The 19,105-nt window shown below is 39.5% G+C and overlaps 1 pseudogene; it reads right to left on the reverse strand.

Moving 5' to 3' along the window:
• Nucleotides 1-355: 355 nt before the first annotated feature.
• LOC136327358 (U6 spliceosomal RNA) lies at nucleotides 356-423 on the reverse strand (annotated as a pseudogene).
• Nucleotides 424-19,105: the final 18,682 nt, after the last annotated feature.

The following is a 19,105-nucleotide window of genomic DNA, read 5'->3' on the forward strand; positions in this document are numbered from 1 at the left end:
GACTCAATTATTATATTTTACATTTATTTTTATAGCAATATATATTATAGAAATATTAGTTTTAATTTAATTTAAAGCTAACTTATTAAAAATTAGTTACCGTGTTGGTGAGGGGGAAAAATATTACCTATCAACAGCTAGCCTTACTGCTATGGGAGAGTGTCTGGAATAGGAGTTATTGATATATCTTTTGGAGTTTTTGTGCCTGATAAGAATGAAGGAAAATTGCATCTTCCACAGCTTAAAAAAAATAGCCCCCTCAGAAATAAAGATCTAAATCAGCTTGCCTAGAGTATAAAGATGGTATAGACTCAGCAACCCAGCATTGATAAGAAAAAGGCAACTGAAGTCTTACGCGCAGGGGCCATGCTAATCTTCTCTGTATCGTTCTAATTTTAGTATATGTGCTGCCGAAGCGAGCACAACTGAAGTCTTAGACTCCTCAAGGAGGAAGATTGTCATCTGACTGGAAAAATATCTAGAATGGTTACTGTGCTGGACAAAGGGAAGGGCAATCTGGAATGGGTGGTGGTGAGTGAAGATAATAAACATTTTTATGACCGCAGAGAAAGCTGCAACACTAACTCTAATAACTGAATCTTGCTAAAAGAATGTGGTTGGCTACCCCATTGAGATCAAGTGAGTTACAAGTAGATCTGAGGAGTGCAAGGGTGAGTTAGGTACAGATACTTTGTTGGCCTGAAACACAACTTCTTACCTCATGTCTCCTTTCAGCTGCAGTGGGGGTAGATACTTTAGTGCGTGCTGACAGCACCCCACCACAAACATGAGCTGCCCATCGTGCAGCATTTCTGTCTCATCAGTCTCACTGAAGATGCAGAAACCAGGTACCAAAATTTGCTTCACGGGTTATGTTTATGGGGGAACTCAAACTAAATCAATTATGATGCAACATGGAAAAATAAGGATCTTTTTGTGCATAACAATGAACTCAAGTGTCCAGGAAGTCAAAATAAGACAAAGAGTAACAAATATAGTAACAATAAAAAGAGTTTTACATTACATAAGTTGGCAGCAAGGAAGGATTTTAGTGTTGGGGGAAAAGTCCATCTGTCATTTGTGTTAAGAGGTGTCCTACATTGTTGTGCTTTGTTTACCAAATTAAAAGGAATTGAGAACAATGCTATGAGTCACTTTTCTCTTTATGTTTTTTTTCAATATACAGCATTTATTGCTTGTTTTCCTAATCATAAAGCAACATACATTTATCATACAAAATATATAAAAATATTACCTGTTAGCCTGCCATCCAAGTATTTCCTTTAGGTACTACAAAACAAGTTTAAAGTTGTATGAAATACACAATATTTCAATTCTCTAAATATAAATCTAAGACTGTATTTATGCCATGTAGCTAGTCTACATTTCAGAATCTGTCAATATGAAACTCAAACAATTAGTTGCCTAACTTTTTACTGTTTGTCCAATGTCTCTATGAAACTTTCCAATTGTCATAAGTTTGACAGTATTTCAGCACATGAACAAATATGCTATGGTTTATTGACCTACTATATGGCCAGTAGTCACAGCTGTTGTGGCCATGCAGATGCAGGTTCTCATTGAATTCAGGAAGATGGTAAAGAAACAGTGGATTCAAAAAATGGTAGGCCATTCTTTCTTAAAGTCTCGCACCAGCTGACGAGCAAACACACTGAGAAAACACTTCCCTCTTACTCATTCAGAGCTCACAAAGCCCTGACACATTATCCGGTTCTACAACCAGGAGAATCTTCTCCGGTTTCTCCTAGAATCAAAGACCCCACCAGTCTCAGTGGAGCTCGCAAAGCCCGTCAACTCTGGTTCCCTATCTGCACACCTTTTCCTCTCTGTTCTCCATGCAAAACATGACTTCTTTCTCTTCCAGCACACATTAGCAAAACAATAGTCCTTCCTGAGCAGGAAGGTAATTTGCAATTTCACAGATCACATACCTGGCGCTGCTCAGTGCCATTTTCTAACAATAAAAGTGAGCAAACTCAAAAATTACAGATTTTACAAACACATTTGCTAAACAACCTACCTTAGACAATTGGGATATTATATTTTATTAAATTTTAATTATTATATGCACAAATATATGAGATTAATAGGTGAAAAGTTATAAATACTTTTAATAATATTACTGAATTACTTTCCTGAAGGCTAAATCAATCACCTGTGCAATACCTGCTAGCAGGGAATGAACCCTCTAATTCTCATCAATACTAAGTTGTGTTTATCTTAAACAGTGATAGTCCTGGATCATCAGTGGAGACAAATCAAGAAAATATTGTAGTCAGGTAATAGTGCATCATTGGACCTTATGGTAAGAACAAATCTGAGCACCTAATGAGTCCTACACAAAGTAGTACTACCTAGTTCTGAACTAATCAATAGGATCTATGTCTAACTCATAATTATGTACCCATGTTTGCATACATATTTTTATTTTACCACACAGACCTCTTTTAAAATGTGATCTTTAGAGGTATAGTTTAATACCAACTGAAACTTTAACTTAAAAAAAATAACTGGATCATCCTTAAGGCAGTTTACACCACTGAGTTAAACCCAAGCCCTTGCTCATGAGTAATACTGTCCTCATTAATTTGCTTTCTTCCAGATAGCTTGCTAATTTAAAGTTCCCGAAGTGATAGGTGTTTATTATAGACAACCCACTTGGCTGGGAAAAGTAAGACTGCAGCCTTTCACTGAAGTTAATGAGTTCACATCAAGTTTATGACACTCATTTCAGCCTTGCAGAATTAGATTCAAGAAGGACATAGATTTTGAATTCCAGGAATACTTTGATGAAGTCCATCCAGAAAACGTTATAGAATCAAGAGAAAAAATTAAGTATTCTTATCCATTAATATCATCACTATATTTAGTCAAAACCTTTATTAGTTTACAACCAGTCCATTGCCAGAGGTTGTTAATTTAGTTTTCTGCTTTTACTCTCTTGCTTCTCCAAACCATACATATTATTATATCTCAGCAATATCATCCTAAATGTCTTTAATATTATGCAACAGATAATTATTTGAAGTTCAATGTCCTTGTCCTGTCATTGAGAATTTTGGACAAATTCGTACACTCCATCATAATCATATAATCAGACTCCAGTTTACAAAGTTTTTCCATTGGCTTATCAGATGGCCAATTTGGTGGAACCACTGGTATAATTCAAAGTGTTTACCATAAACAGTGCCAATAGAATAGAAAGACTTGAATAACCAACGTGGTAAAATGCATTCATAAGTAAAAACAGGTGATATTGTGTCCCTTGTTCTACTATTGCAGTGAAAGACATAAAATTTTAATTCTTCACTGTTAACCTCATCTAAAATTTCCCAGAGACATAGCCTAATATCCTCCTCTTCTATATCATAGTTTATCTTCAAAATTTGTCTCATTGGACCTCAGATATGATAGTAATATGTGTAATATACAATATGTTGCTAATTAAATATAAAACAAAACAGCAAAAGAACTGTTTAAAAATTGCAAAAAACCCAAAATTTTCAAAATACAATTTACTTTTGTCTTATGCTTTCCACATTTTATAATATTTAAATTGTCAGTAAAGAAGTAGAAGACAGTGGGGTGGCAGAGCAGCTGAATCAGAGAATTTGAGAATTTCTTCTTTACAATAAAAATTTCTATCAGCTCTCTACTCCTACAGAACCTCTCTTACTTGCATGCACCGGAACTTAATTTCAATATATCAATTCCATGTAGATCTTTGCTACTTTGATAAATATGAGGAATAAAGGAAGACAGGAATCGCATAAAGAAAAATTCCATGTATTCCATACATTGTTTAAGGAGAGGCTAGTCTAGAGCTGGATATAAATTTCTCTCTTGTGCTAGTTCCCACTGTTATCAATCAAATAATCATGGAATGAACAAAAATCCTATAGGAATTATTCAGGAAAACCAAACAGAAATCTAGAAAGTGTAATCTGCTTTTGACTCTTTCACTATCTAGATTTTAATTTCTCACCCATAAATTCAGTAGGTTAAAAAATGCTGGTTGGCTCAGTGGTAGAGTGTGGGCCCAGCGTGTGGGAGTCCTGGCTTGACTCCCAGTCAGGGCACACAGGAGAAGCACCCATTTGCTTCACAGCCCTCCTGTCCTTGCTTCTGTCTCTCTCTCTTTCTCTTCCCCTCCTGCAGCCATGGCTTGATTGGAGCAAGTTGGCCCCGGGCGCTGAAGATGGTTCCATGGCCTCCACCTCAGGTGCTAAGAAAAGCTTGGTTACTGAGCAGTAGAACAATGTCCTAGATGGGCAAAACATTGCCCCCTAGTGGGCTTGGGCCCCAGTTGAGGCACATGCAGAAGTCTGTCTCTCTGCTTCCTCTCCTCTCACTGAATAAAAATAAAAGAGAGAGAGAGATAATGATTCAAGCTCTGCGATCATATAATTTTTTTTTTTTTTACAGGGACAGAGAGAGTCAGAGACAGGGACAGACAGATAGGAATGGAGAGAGATGAGAAGCATCAATCATCAGTTTTTTGTTGTGAGACCTTAGTTGTTCATTGATTGCTTTCTCATGTGTGCCTTGACTGTGGGCCTTCAGCAGACCCCGGGTAACCCCTTGCTTGAGCCAGCGACCTTGGGCTCAAGCTGGTGAGCTTTACTCAAACCAGATGAGCCCGTGCTCAAGCTGGCGACCTCGGGTGAGGAGCCACTGAGCCATTTCACCTGCAGTTGTTGTAAAGTACCAAAAGGCTACAGAATTAATATTAATATTTTAGGAGGCTTGGAGAACATTTTATTAATTTGGGTTAAGGTTTGCAGAGAAATTGTGAGAATAGTCTCTGTACTGTGTGATTAGCATAACCAGGATAGCTCTTGCCATTGTATTGTAAATGAAAGGGGAAGGAAAGCAGAGATTCCCTGACATTCCACCACACCTGTGGGGAAAGGAGTGAATGGCTAGCCAGGTGCAGGAAGGGAAAAGCCAAAATAAACCTTTTCTTATAACTATGAGCCATTTGCGGGCATTTGTCCCCACGGAAACTACCTCTCTTATGTAAATGCATGTGGTTAATACCTCTGACTCTGGATAGAGAGATGGGGGATGAACACTAGAAAATATAGAAAGGCCTTTTAATATGTAAAGAGATATCTTTGATATCTTTCTACCATTGTGTTGACTTGTAAATTTTGTTTTCTCCAAAATGATGTATGGTTTGCAAATTGAACGTGGTCCTATCATGTTAAAGGACATATGACTATAACCAATAGCGGTAAGGGGCTCCTAATTGTAATTTTTGCTTCTGTACTTCCCACTTACAAAACTATAAAAACCAAGTAGAACAAAGGGCCAGCGCGCTCTCCATCAGATTTCTGTCGGAGTTCCCGCCGCTTGGCCAAGCTAGACAATAAAACGTTAATGTGTAAACGACAGACCTTGCTCCTGTCTTCCATATTTCGGGTCCCTCCAAATTTGGATTAACATCGGGGTCTTGAACCTGGGTCCTCTGCATCCCAGTTCAATGCTCTATCCACTGCACCACCACCTGGTCAGGTGAGATCATATAATTTTTCTTCTTTGTCTCAACAAGATGCAAAAATGCACATATATTTATTTATTTACTTGTTTGTTTGTTTATTTAATTTTTTTATTAAGTGAGAGGCAAGAAGTAGAGAGACAGACTCCGGCATATGCCCTGACAGGGATCCACTAGCAAGCCACCTAGAGGGTGATGCTCTGCCCATCGGCAACCAAGCTATTTCAGTGCCTTAAGGTAGGCCATGGAGCCATTCTCACTACCTGGGCCAACTTGCTCAAACCATTTGAACCATGACTGTGGGCAGGAAAGAGAAAGAGAGAGACAGAAAAAAAAGAAAGGAAAAGGGGAAGGGGGAGGGATGGAGAAGCAAATGGAACTTCTCCTGTGTGCCCTGACTGAAAATTGAACCTAGGTCAACATGCCTGGCAGATGTTCTACCACTGAGTCAACCGGCCAGGGCCACATACATACATTAAAGGGAGCAAATTTCTCCTCTTATTCTAAGTTCAGATTTTGTAAAACATCTCACCTAATGCTACATTAGAATATTTCACCCCATCAGTTTTCTCTTGGTAAATAAGAAGGCATGTCCTTTTGAACCATGGTATGCATTCTAAAGAAATAACTGCTTTGAAGTAACACAGAAGGAAAAAGGTAGAGGCAAACTGTCACAGAAAATTAAGAATTACTATGGTTATAAAATCCTTAACATTACTTCTTTCTACTATTGTTTTGCCTTAGGTTTCTTCATTTTTACATCTTGGAAAGATTATGGGGATAATAGCATTTGAAATGCGCCTTGCTCATCTAGGACAGTCATATGGTGACTAATTTCTCTTGCTATACCTCAAACTGCACTACTAAATATTTAGCATCTATTATGTGCCCCCACATTTTATTGTTGATTAGAAGCCAAAACAATCATGCCTTCCTCTCTTCCCAGAACCAAAAATAAAGTATTAGCACTCATGTGTTACATAATGCTAAACAATTTATTCATAGTTCTCTCATTCTCAATTTCCTCTTTGTAAAAAGGATTACCTCTTGCTGGGTGGTTGTGGGGGGGGGGACTGAATCACTTATCTCTCTAAAGAACTGAGCACACTGCCTTGTATGTAGAGTGCATATCTATGAAAGTTTTTATCTACTGCTCGTGATTGCTGGGTTCTTTTGACTAGCATCAGTATTCCACTAACTGTTTTCTCCTCACTGGAGAATGTTATATCTGGCACATAGTGGATAAGCTCCTGTTATGTTTTCACCATATTTTTCTTTTTCTATTCTCTGGTTGCACTAACATAATAAACTCTAAAAGGAAAAATCCTGAAGCTACCATGCTTTATTCAAATCAATTTCTTCAGCTGAAGACCATTTTTGTTTCTAAAAATACAGAGAATTTAAAAAAAATTAGAAAAAGCTAATGCTTATTTTCCTAATCAGGCACATTTCAGAGAATGTTGCCCAGCAATTGGTCTCCAGCAGCCTCTAGATTCACTTTCCTGGAGAAATAAACATAAGAAATACTCGTCACAACCATGTGCAGTAAGGACAAGAAGGAATCTCATTTCTGCCACCTATATTGCTGTAATACTTGTTCTTTTTAATGTCTTCTTGATTGTGTACTATGGATATCCAGTGTAACACTGTATGTTCTCCTTACACACATACACCCATTTCTCACCTTCTCCAGACATTTTTTCCCAGATCTTGATCCTCAACTTTTGACCATAAAATAATTTGGAATTTACTGTTTTTGTATTCATCAAAGTCTCATAACTTCTTTTATTTTCAACTTCTTGTCTCAAAATTTCAGTAACCATTAATACTTCTCTGATTCTAACATACTGCTGCTACAGATACTCTTTCTCACCCTAGAAATAATGCCCACTCAGTTTATTGTCTTTTCTAGGTTCCTGTTGCTAAGTCCACACAGCAATGCAGGCTTCCCCACCTTGAAAAATGCCATTCCTTAACAAGAAATTCTAAAATTGGAAAAGGCACTTTTCACTTACATAATAGATGGTACTAGTAGAATTATCTTTTTATTGAGAATTGCTTGAGCTTGATTTGTGATTAGTGTTGTGCATACATTCTCTTTTTCCTCAACATTCTATAATCCTGCACCTATTTCCAACTTTCAATTTAATAACCTCTCTCTTCCATTTTAAGAACTTGTCAGGCAAGTAACTGGATATATATGCACTAGTTACTTTATCTCATTCTTAGTTTTACAAATAATAAGTATAGCATTTTACAATTTTATAGTTAAATGCATGCATTGCCCTGACATGTTCCTCTCTCCCTGCTTTAAATACAAAGTAGAACATTCGCATTCTTTCAATTTAAATGTATTTTCTTAGACTGTTCATCTTCCAAGTATTCTTAATCAACAGTTGTGAAAAGTTTATTTGGTCTTATAACTCTTCTGTAGTCTTTGAAACTAGGGGAGAAGATCTTCAGCATCCAATTGTACTGTTATCTATGACTAATTGCTGCGGACCAGCGTGGCTAGTAATTGTCCAGGTCCTGAGTGAGAACAGTGCAGAATGAAGAAATAAACTCAGAGAGAATAAAGATGGGATTGAGAGGTCTCTGCACAGTCTTTAGCCTGCAAGAGTGAGCTTCCACCCCCAAACTTTTATTTATAGGGCAGAGTAAATTCATTAGCAAATCAAAAAGATCTTTAAAACAAAGTCACATTTCCAAGGCAACCCAAGAATTCGCCTAAGTGCAGAAAACCCTCCACCATGCATAACCTCTGAACTTCACAAAACAAAGGATAAAAAGAAAACTGCCCCCAGTCTCTCCAAGAGACATGGAGGATAGGACGAGTTGAAACAATGCAGTATCACAGCTAACATGGAGATGGGGGAAAGGGCATGTAAATTGCCTTTATCAGCTTCAACAATTAGTCAAAGGTTGTAGGGAAAGAACTTGGCCTTTAGCAACTTAATCAAGCAAGTGAGGTGGGGGGTTAGGCAGCCTGTCCACTTAGTGCCAGTCCCCCACACCTGCATCCCCCCAAAATCTAAACTGCAAGGACCCTGTCAGCTTTCAGTCTCCAACAAGTAATCACTCCACTGGCTCAGTGAGTTTATCTTTAAGCATTTCCCACTAAGCCCCTGATTTTTTATATTAAAGATCCTAATTTGGTTTTCCAGTTCACTGTATTACTGACTAAATATACTTACGCAGCAAGCACTTTTAATGCAAATCTTGCTTAATTCTGATGCTTCTCTCCTTCTTTCATAATGGTCTAATTTGTTGGCTGTATTTCCATAATTTGTTCTCATAAACAGGCCACTATATAAAGGTCAACAATGAAAGTATATTATGCTGAAGTCGAGCATCTGATTATTATTTAATGTGTCTCGTTTTCTTCTCATTCATGTATAAAATAATCCTAGTTTGGAGGCAGGATACAGACTATTTTTCTGACCATATGGAGCAATAGTTTGCTAAGGGAACTGAAGACTTTCATTTTTGAAGCAATCATAGATGACCAGAACATCTCTATTCCATACCTCTCCTCAGACAAAAACAATAGAGCACAAATAGAGGCTTTTTATTAAAATCAATATTTTAAAATAAAATAAAAATTAAAGACTAGGAAGAAATGCCAACTAAACCATCAATTGACCTGCCTGTCTTTAGAATAAGCACATCATACTGAAGTCACTAAAGCAGGCTGTTTGCCACTATTGTTCCATTGTGCCTGAATCCTGATGCAGAGGGATCATTGCTGAGAATTAAAGGGCTGTCCATTTCCAGTAACCATTGATTCTTCTCTGCTTTGTTGAAGATGTTCAATTATAATGTCAGCTAGAAGGCACACTCCAGTTCACTGGGCTTTTGCTTTAAGGACTGTTTGGTTGGAACAAGTCATTAAACAGAAACTTACTTATATGGAATAAGGCCTCTATAGTCCTCAGACAGTTTTTATCCAAACACAATGACTTTTGGAACGCAAGAGCTATATCAATTTTCACAGAAAATTTATATTATTCAATTTCGATGAAAACAAATTTTAATAGTCAGTGGAAATACAAAGGCTTTTTAACGTATGAAAAGCTGAAGTTACATAAGTAAAAGTATCACATTTCAAATTTGGTTGTATATTTTCTTTTATTTGATTTTCCCTGAGGAGATCAGCAGATTTAAATAAAATTAAAATAATTGTCCTGACTGAGTTGCTCAATTGGTTAGAGCATCAACCAATATGCCAAGGTTGTGAGTTCAATCCCTGGTCAAGGCAGATATAAGAATCAACCAATAATAAGTAGAACAATTAACTGATGTTACTGTCTCTCTACCCCCATTTTGCTCTCTCTAAAATCAATAAAAAATATATTAACAACTGGGCTGAAATCCTCTCAGGTAAACCTTACTGCTCGCATTTCTCTAAATAATCTTTGTCCTTTGGCATCCATGCTTTTATCTCTCCCATACTCCACCTTCCTGAGGTCTATCCACTCCCCTCTTTCTTCTCCCTGCTGATGTCTCTGAACCCTCCTCTTGTTTCTGCCTTTCTTTAACATTTATTACTGGGTGCAAATGTATAAGATGAAACTGACTTAGATGCTCTCTAGTCACTAGAGTTGGGTATTGCATGCTTGAAAAATTAAATGTGACTGATAAGAATAGCAGCTAACATTTTAGAAATACTACTCTAATAAGCATTTTGTCTTGTTCACTCATTTATTCCTTGTACTAATTGAATGAATAGTTACCATTATTTCCCCCATTTTACAGATGAGAACAATGAGGCACAGAAATAGTGAATGTTCCCAAGTTACACAACGATATGGTGGCAGAGCTAGGATTTGAAGCCAGCTAGTCTGGCACCAGAATTCTTATTTATAAGTACCACACTAAACTAGCAGTTTAGTAGTGATGGTGCCTATCTCTTAGGAGGTCAGTTAATACATATTATTAATTTTTCTGCTATTTTTTTCTCTCTTTGAACATTTAAAAACAATATTATTATTCAACTTACTTGAACAGTGAATATTTGAGTGCCTCCTCTGTAACAACCACTTTTCCCCATGCTAGAGATATTGTTGTGACTAAGGGCAAACATGTGAGTATCACTCATTGCACCACCTGAAAGGGACTGGGCCCCAAGTGAGCCTGCCTTGGGCTGGCCTGTGATGTGCAGGGTCTTGATGTTGTGTCACAACATGCACATAATTTTTGATAGTATGCTTATTAATCCTGGGAACAGAGAAACAAAGAAAAGGCTTAGGGTATAAGAAGCAACAGGAGAGAGCCTAGACAGTGCTCTGCTTTGGCTTCCTAGAAATGTTATAAGAGAGAAGTGAGCCCTGCTGGGCTGTGTGAATTAACTGAGAAGTAAATGGCATAGTGCTAAAACTGAGCCAAGGTGAGCTCTTAGCTCACTGAAAAGTCTAGGATAGAAGAAGCAGTTGGAGAGAGCTTAGGTGGTGCTCTACTTTGGTTCTCTAAAGATGTTTTGGGAAAGAATTGAGTCACAGCAAAGCTGCTGTCAGCTTCACTGAAAAGTCAGACAAAAGGGGGCCTTGTAGACATATTCAGGGAATAAGCCCGATGTTGGTCAAATAAGTTTTTAAAATATGATTTTTATGTTTGTTCACTTATAGTTTGCATTGGGGGCTGCGCAGCACCAGGTATATGTGATCTGTGAAATTGCAAATTACTTTTCTGCTTGGGAAGGACCATTGTTTTCCTAATGTTTGCTGGAGGAGAGGATTTTATGCCAGAAAGTTTAAAAGGAAAGAGCAGGAGAAAAGAGGTTCTTCTCCCACCCCTGAGTGGTGCAGTAGGATTTCTTTTACCTCCCTGCTCCCTTGCCCTCCACAGGAAAAGCACCTGCTTTTTCCTTGGCTTTCTGTGGCTTGCCTGTCTTGGTGAGACACCAATAAACAGAATGGCCCACCATGCTCCAGCTCAGCTGTTTCTTCACCGTCTGCCCAAATTCAATGAGAACCTGTATGAGAACGCCGCATGATGGCCGCGGCCCCTGGCCTTACACCCGGGATGAGCTATCATTGTCCATTGCTCCCCTGATTGCAAATTTTGTGGGGACCCTTAGAGTGTAGAAGAGAAAAGTCTGCTAAAGAAAATGTTATTTTTTGAAAGCTCTTTCTGCACGACTAATTTGCTTTTTTCTATTTTTAACACATAATGTTAAACACAGTTCTTACATATGCAAAAGTCTGCCTTTGACCTCTATACTCTGTTAGTAAAAAATGAGCTCTCATCATTAGTCAACTAATGAGTAAACTGTTCAGCCATTGCTGGAGAGACTTGAATTGAAATGGGACAAGGTTATTTTTTTATCCAATAAATGAACCTATTTCTATGAGAATGAAACATTATGTTTTTGGTATTAAGTCTGTGCTTTATGAATAGTTTCCTGAATTTTATTTTTGTTCTTTCTTTTATACAACCCATTATCAATTTTGTATTTATCAGTCATTCTGTTTGAAAAAAGGTACTCTTTTTCTAATGTCAGGAACAACACAGTTTCAGACTCCTGTTTTTGATATTAAGATCATATTACCCTTGCCAGAAAGTTTGGTGGAGACATATTTAAATTTGACTGAGATTAACTAATTCTACATATTCCCTAAAATTGAAAGAACATACTACAAAAATTCCATCCAAATCTCCTCTAGGACTGTTCATTGCAAGGCAAGCTCCCAAGTGGTTCATCTGCGTTTATGTTTAATGTTCTTCAGTCTTCTCTGACTGTGATGGTTTTATACTGGACTTGAAGCAAAATATGAATGTAAAGCTAGTAGCCACAGCCACCATCACAGCCACCTGGCCCATGCAGGTTCACATTAGTTTCGGACAGACAGTAATGAAACAACAAAGCCAAGAACTGGTGGGCTTTAATCCTAGCTTGCACCCGGCGGGCAAGTAAAAACACAAACTGGGCTTCAAAACCCACTCATTCAGTGCTCACAAAGCTACTGACTTATCCAAGTTTTCTAGAATCAAAGGTTTCTACCTCATCAGCCTTATTCACCTCTGTTCCCCATCTCCTGCTCTCCACACAAACTGGCTTCTTCTTCAACACTCTGCCATCTTGGCTACTTCTCCTGGCCTTCTCCACGTGGCCTCTCTCTGCTCTCCTCTCTGCTCTCTCCTCTAATGCTAATCTCAGGAACCGAGAGAACAAGCTCCTGGTCTGCCCCCATTTTATACTGTAGAAATCAAAACCTTTAATCCAATATACAATTAAGGAAGTCTCTGATACAAAGTCATTCATCTGAGCCATAACGGGATTCCTCATGAGAGTACACCACCCCACATCAAAAAGAGTGGGAAAGGCTTAGTCCTAAAACCAAACCCCAGGCTACAAAGATCCTGCCTGCCCACAGCCCACCCCCAACACACATTAATATAATCATGCCTGTTAATCCAAATTCGGAGGGACCCGAAATATGGAAGACAGGAGTAAGGTCCGTCGTTTACACATCAAAGCTTTATTGTCTAGCTTGGCCAAGCGGCGGGAACTCCGACAGAAATCTGACGGAGAGCGCGCCGGCCCTTTGTTCTACTTAGTTTTTATAGTTTTGTAAGTGGGAAGTACAGAAGCAAAAATTGCAAGTAGGAGCCCCTTACCGCTATTGGTTATAGTCATATGTCCTTTAGCATGATAGGACCACATTCAATTTGCAAACCATACATCATTTTGGAGAAAACAAATGCCTGCAAGTGACTCATTGCTATAAGAAAAGGTTTATTTTGGCTTTTCTCTTCCTGCTAGCCATTCATCCCTTTCCCCACAGGTGTGGTGGAATGTCAGGGAATCTGTTTTCCTCCTCTTGCATTTACAATACAATGCTAAGGGCCATCCTGCATATGCCAATCATACAGTACAAAGACTATTCTCACAATTTCTCTGCACACCTTAATCCAAATTAATAAAATGTTCTCCAAGCCTCCTAAAATGTTAATTCTGTAGCCTTTGGTACTTTACAACACCTGCGGGTGAAATGGCTCAGTGGCTCCTCAACGCCCATTCAAAGCAAGAAGGGCAACTAATATCACCTGTGTGATGGGCTTCCACGTGGGCAGCACCATCTTTAACAAAGTGAGCATAATATATTTTATTTGCCCAACAATGAATCAGTTGATGAACGTGAGAAATTACAGGAAAACATTTATAATTGATCAGTGATAAATTTTCTGTCAGATTATCCCTTGAATATATTTATTTAGCTAGATATTTATTGAACCTCTCCGAGGAATTGTGCCAAGCATCATGTGAGCTGCTGAGATTATCCTCTGCTTTAAAGGAGTTGGCAGAAGAATTTGGGGAATCAGAATTGCAAATGGTTTTTCTTTTCATTGAAGAAGTAGTAGCAACAGAGATATGCATAAGATACTATGCAAACACCTAATCGATTGGTGGTGTGAGTTAGGTCAGAAATACTTCTTGGAGGAAGCAACGTCAAAGCTGAGTCTTATTAAATGACAAGGATTTAGCTAGGTGAGCTATAACATGAACAAGGACATGGGAGTGAGATCTAGCATAGCTCCATTTTTCTTAAGTATAAAATATAAGAAGGGACATGAGGTGAAGCTGCATAAGCAGAAAGGATTAAATTATGGTGACTTGTGGGGTTTTTTTGGTTTTTGCCCTGTTTAAGGAGATTAAGTTTTAGCCTCAAGGATCCTGTGGTGCTAGTTATAAGTTTTAAACTGGGAAATAATGTGGTCTGATTTGCATTTAGAGAGATCATTCCGTACATTGTGTGGAAACTGGATTTGAGGAATTCAAGATTAGGTGTATAAAATCCTACAGGAAACCATACTGGTAAGAGATAGTAAGAGCTGAAAATCAGGTTGTGTAGTATAAGTGAGGAGAAAATGATTTCCTTCTACCCTTCTGAGTTCTTCTGGTTGGTCAATAATAAAATTGACATGAGTCAGATTAACAAAAGAAAATAACCAAATTTATTATATTTAATAATAAATTGGTCCCAATAGGACCAAGGGCAAATTGGTCAGTTGAAGCTCATATGCCATTCTGAACTAAGGAGAAAAAGTCAGGCCTCTCAGACCCAAAGGGAAAGTAGGCAATTTACAGGTAAATGAGAAAGAGCAAACAACTGACAAGTATTTGCTGGGCCATCCAGAAACAATGGGAGGCGAAAACAATGGGACCCAGAGGTCAGTTCAATTTACAGATTTCTCTAGATTTCTCTATCTGCCACACTTAGACTATACATTGTGATGCTAAGGAGATGCTTCCTTCCTTTAAGCAGGCTTTTCTATCTGAATTCCTTAGACAGATAGGAGGAGGTAAAAGGCTTTCTTGAGTCTTTTGTTTCTTAAGAATAACCAACCTAAATAATCATTAACCCAAAAAGCCGTATTTTGAATGGCAAAACTCTGTTTCTCTTTATAAGTAAAGCTGGAGTGGCAGAATTTTGAAAGGTATTTAGTACAAGAATCAGCAGAACTCAATGCTTGTTTGGATTTGACTAATGATAAGTCAATGATAAATCTGAGTTATCATATAAGTGGTTAAATGGATAATAAAAAGAATAAAATTAAATTAATTTCTTCTAAGTTATATCCATCATAATAAGCAGAACACTATAGCAAAATTGTTTTGTTCTTTTCTTGGCTTTAAAATAAGGAGAAACAGACATACTGAACACTTACTCTCTAAAAAACTAAAATTGCAGAAGAATTAGTCATTTGTACAAATCTATGTAAATGTACCCTTGGATAATTGAAAATAAGATATAGATTAAGTGGATATATTTTGCAAACTGTCTTAATGTGTTGTAAAGTGCCAAAAGTTACAGAATTAATGTTAATATTTTAGGAAAATTAAAGGACATTTTATTAATTTGGGCTAGGTGTGCAGAAAGATTTTGTAAGTGTAATTTCTATGCTTGTGTGATTAGCATCAAAACTAAGATGGCCGATGGCATTGTGTTGTAAATGAAGAAGAGGAAGGAGACTTGGATTCCCTGACCTTCCCACATACCTATGGGAGGAGGGGTGAATAGCTAGCCAGGTACAGGAAGAAAAGATTAAATTAAAATCTTTTCTTATACTAATGAACCATTTACAGGTATCTGTCTCTATGGAAACTACCCCTCCCTTCTGAAAGCATATAGTTGATGTATGTATCTCTAAATAAAAGGTATAGGTTTATGCCATAATGTCAGGTTTTCTTCCCTCCCATGTATAATTAGGAGTATATAAACAACTCCTGAACTATTTTGGGGGGCTGCACAATTTGAGTCTGTTGCCCTGTGTCAGCCATATGTGGCTGGCATATTTAATAAATTTCCTCTTTTAATAAAACTTTTCAAAAACTTATTTGGACTTGGTGCCTCTACAAACACCCACGGATTTGTGGATTTAGCTACTTTACAACAAATGCATGTTGGCAATGGAGCTAGACAGTCTAGTCTTGGTTTTATATTTCTGCTGTATTGAAAAAAATGATAAAAAGCTAAACAACACATAGTTTTGATCCAATTTCATGATAATACCGAAACTAGCCTGAGGGTTTGTTAACTATTGTTGGTGTTTACAGTTTCTGCTGAAGCCCCACATTCAGCTAAACCAGATACTATTTTAGCTGGATAGAGGGTTCTAACTATGCCTTCTTTTTCATCAATGAAATGAAATTAATAGCCTCTACTTTTAGTCTAGGCACAGTAAACAGTTATTTTCTTCAATCCCTATCAAAACAACAGCAGTCAACCTATTATACAAGTAAAGGAAGCCAGAAGTGTAATAGCGCAAGAAGTGAAGGAAAGGGAATGGAATCAAAATCTTTTCAGAGTCGCCCTGGCCGGTTGGCTCAGTGGTAGAGCGTCGGCCTGGCGTGCAGAAGTCCCGGGTTCGATTCCTGGCCAGGGCACACAGGAGAAGTGCCCATCGGCTTCTCCACCCCTCCCCCTCTCCTTCTTCTCTGCCTCCCGCAGCCGAGGCTCCATTGGAGCAAAGATGGCCCGTGCGCTGGGGATGGCTCCTTGGCCTCTGCCCCAAGCGCTGGAGTGGCTCTGGTCGCAACAGAGCGACACCCCGGAGGGGCAGAGCATCGCCCCCTGGTGGGCAGAGCATCGTCCCCTGGTGGGCGTGCCGGGTGGATCCCGGTGAGGTGCATGCAAGAGTCTGTCTGACTGTCTCTCCCCGTTTCCAGCTTCAGAAAAATACAAAAAAAAAAAAAAAAATCTTTCCAGAGTCATGTAATGTGGGGTCCTTCCTGACCACACTGCTTCTGCTAACCTTGAGCGTTCTAATTCATACTTAGGCTAGAAAACAACACATCAGTTGCTTCCAGCCAGTCTTTATTTGTTATAATTTATCATTCAGCTCCCCCTACCTCAAATAAATATATTGTTTAAGTAACGGGAAAATGAGATAAGAGCCAAAATGTATTCATTATTTACCTTGTACTTCACACATGAATTAGGAAGCTGAAGTAGCAAAGGTTTGAAGTCAGCGGACTTAGGTTTGACTCTAGGCACTCCTGTAAAACACCAAGAAATCACTGAACTTCTGGGAGCTGCAGTCTCAATTTTCATAAAATTGATTTTTGTGAACTGTAAGGCCAGGAGCCGCCATCGTGACCATTCACATGCAGGTTCCCATTGGATTTGGGCAGATGATAAAGAAATGGCGGAGTCAGAGGATGGGGAGCCATCCTATTTATTGGTGTCTCACCAAGACAGGCAAACCACAAAAGAAGACAAGGGAAAAGCAGAAAACCAGCTCTTCCCATGAAGGGCAAGGGATCAGGGGAGCCCCTGCAATTGTGATAGCAGGAACTGTGTGTCCGAGCTCCTGGTCTGTCCCACTTTATAGTGTAGAAAACCAAAATCCCTTAATCCAATATACAAACAAGGAAGTCTCTGATACAAAGTCACTTATCCAAGGCATAATTGGATTCCTCATGAGAGTGCACCACCCAGATCATACAATCAGTCAAGGGTGTGGGGAAAAGCTTAGTCCCAAAACCAAACCTCAGGCTACAACAACCTGGCCTGCTTATAGCCTGTCCCCCACACCCATTATAAGTCACAAGCGAGCAAACATATATATCATGTTTACAAACTTATTTGACCAACATTCCACCCCTTTTGCTCGTTTTACAATCTAAACCACAGGCATCTTCCATGATGGTCACTGTGCAAGGAGTAGGATACATTGCATAAACAGAAATAGTACAGCAATAGGATTAACAGATCAAAAACTATGGGCGAAATGAGAGAGCTGTCAGTGGCACCAAGAGAGGCAAATCTTTTCCCTCTGGCAGAATACAGACCAGAGTTTTGTCTGTAGACAGCACCGTAGCTGGCACCAGAGGCCGCCCTGAGCGGGCATACCAAACCTTATTGGCCAATACACCAGCATCTGCTGGTTCTATGTGTAGTAAAATAGGGGAACTCATTATTGGCCATAAAGAAATTACAAAGGTGCCCTTCAAAATGCTGTCCCCTTGAGCGCTCAAGGGATAATACACTTCTACCTTAGGTGGCCAGGTGCTGGTTGCCCAAGGAGTTAACTGGAGGTCCACCTCTAACCCCTTTCCCCATGGTGCCAATAAGGCCACCCATCTCAGATGGGGGGCCTTTACAGTCCAGGGCCAAGTCCATTGAAGCCATTGTCCTTTAAGAAGGACTGTTGGAGCAGGCAAGAGCACGTTGCCCTGCTGTCCGAAACCTGGCTTGAGTAAAATGTCCTTGGTGCGTATCTGCAACTGAATAGGGGCAGCTGTCCGATGCAGGAGGGCCTCTACTGGAGCTGGGCTTCCCCGTCGAGGTCGCTCATTCAAAATCCGAAGTACTGTCCATAAGCGGCGTGTCCATCCAGTAAGAGAGCCGGTGCCCCCCTCCTGTCGCAGTCCCTGCTTTAAGAGTCCATTATAATGCTCAATGATACCAGCAGCCTGGGGGTGGTAGGGAACATGGTACTTCCAGTCCACCCCAGCTTTTGAGCCCATTGCCTCACCGTTGAACCAGTGAAGTGGTACCATTGTCACTTTCAAGGACCAGCGGTCGCCTGTATGCAGCACTCAGGCGGTCCAGAGCCTGTATGACTGCCCTCTGGTCAGGGTTACGAGCGGGGTAAGCAGCAAGCAGCCCAGTGGCAGTATCTACACAAGTGACTGCATACTGGTACCCTTCTGACTTTGGTAAGGGTCCAATGATGTCTATCTGCCATCGTGTCAGTGGGACATGACCCCTCTGGATCTGTCCAGGTGACACCAGTGGTCTCCGAGGATGTTCCTTGGAACATACTGCACATTGCTCACAGGCTGCAAGTACCTCTGCATAGGACACAGGCAAGTTCCAAGCCTTAACCGTAGCCCACATAGTTTTCTGTCCTGCATGGAGCAGGCGCCGGTGGAGCCACTGTGCCACATCACCTGCAGGTGCAGTCTCCAACCATCGCACCCTTGCCAACGTATCTGCCTCATCATTCCCAGGATGGGCTAGAGGGGCATGCCCTGTGACATGATATACTGTCACCTGCTTCTGGTGTCCTATTTCCCATAAGTCCTGCCACATGGCCTGACCCCATAATGGACGGTGCATTACCATCCACTGGTTA

This window comes from Saccopteryx bilineata, chromosome 2 (assembly GCF_036850765.1).
Source record: "Saccopteryx bilineata isolate mSacBil1 chromosome 2, mSacBil1_pri_phased_curated, whole genome shotgun sequence".
Classification (NCBI taxonomy): domain Eukaryota; kingdom Metazoa; phylum Chordata; class Mammalia; order Chiroptera; family Emballonuridae; genus Saccopteryx; species Saccopteryx bilineata.